A 1,718-nucleotide genomic window follows, 5' to 3' on the forward strand; every position below is an offset into this window, starting at 1 on the left:
AGATACATACATACATACAAATATATTTATTCTGCTCCTATCGAGCAGGTCTCGCGTGAAGGATGAGGTAAAACGGCCTTTCTTCCCCCAGGCGGATGTCCCACTCCAGCCTTCCYTTCCTCTTCCGAGCATCTCCATGAGCTCCAATAACACTAAGCGCAGCGTTTTCCTTTCGGCATCCCTAAGGTTTGTAGCTATATCCAGCCGCCACGCGCTGAGGCAGTGCAAGGCATGAGCCGTCACACAGAGCGCGCAGTTTTACCCCTGGATTTTCCAAGGAAACCCCCGCCATCCACCTCCTCCGCGGTGGGATGTGAGCAGGGGTCCTCTGAAAGGGTAATTGTATATAAAGTATTTTTAAAGTGCAAGTAATCCGTGGCGTTGCCCCTTGGTACATCACCTGCTTGGGAAGGGCTCGGATCCGTCCATCCCCATGCCTGGATCCATCCATCCCCATTCCTGCATCACCCCCACGACCTATCGCTGGATTTTTAGAGCGTCTTAGACCTGGATTTTCTCCGAAACGGAGCCCAAACGCTGCATTTTAATCTTGCTCGTGATTTATATGTTGTCCAGGGGCTTGATAGAAAGGAAGTCAAGCAGCTCAGTTGGGAATCCGCTTTTTAGGAGCAGTTATAAAGCATATTTAATTTTACTCAAAATTAGGATTTTCCCAAGGTAGCCCACAAGTAGTTTGGGTTGGCTTTTTTTTTTTTTTTTTCTGGATTAATAAAATCTACATTAAAACATTAAAAACAAGACTTTAAGGTGTTTAGAAATCACTCCAGTACTTCAGCAACATTGCAGGTTTCCCCGTTTTCCTCCTTCAGGCTTCTAAAGCATTTCCAAGGAAAAAACCCACCATATTTAATCAAAGAATAAATACGCGTCAACATCTAAAAACACCTATTGATTTACAGAAGGCCTCCCTTTTACTGCAGYTCCTCTAGTCTCCCTTGTTAAATAAAATTATATTTTTTAGGCATTTTACTTTTATTCTGCATGCCAATTTCCCTTCAATGCTGCGTAAAGCAAACGGGATACAACCAGGGATGCCGGCAGCTTCTGCTGTTAATTTGAGGCTTATGCTAGCGTTTGTAATCACCTCTCAGGAACAGAAAAAGAGGGGAAAAGGGATAATCCCTCATTCGCCTGCCTGCGTTTCAGGCACTAGGAAAACACTATGGGAGTTTGAATTATTGATGCTGCCGGAAAATATTTAGGATCTTTTTGGCTTTATTTTTTTTTTTTTAATTGTTGTTTCTCCCACTCTCAAAAGCCGGCCATCTGTTTTGCCGCAGTCCATCCATCCTTCCATCCCACAGCCCGGGATAACGGCACCCGCCCTGCTGGAAAGCACGCAGCTCCTTTTCACCCCACAGGAGCCGTTTGGGTTTTGGGGGGCGGCAGGGCCGCCTCAAAGCCACGGCCGACACACTCTGCTTTTCACTGCAGGATGCCCGCGTTAAAACGCCTCTCGGCTCCTGCCGGCGTCGAGATGGGGCTATTTCTTAAAAAATAATATTTGTTTAAAAAGTGCGTCTGCCGCGCCTCCAGGGCCAGGGGAGGCTCTTTGCGCCCGTGACGCTCCGGGAAACGGCCGGGGGGCGTTGTGGGCGGCCGGGGGCCGTTGGGGACGGTCGGGAGCCGTTGGGGCCGTTGGGGGCGGCCGGGAGCCGTTGGGGGGGGGCGCGGGAGGCGGCGCCGGCGGCGCGGCC

The sequence above is a fragment of the Nothoprocta perdicaria genome, unplaced genomic scaffold (assembly GCF_003342845.1).
Source record: "Nothoprocta perdicaria isolate Ctin4 unplaced genomic scaffold, notPer1 scaffold_260, whole genome shotgun sequence".
In the NCBI taxonomy this organism is placed as follows: Eukaryota; Metazoa; Chordata; class Aves; order Tinamiformes; family Tinamidae; genus Nothoprocta; species Nothoprocta perdicaria.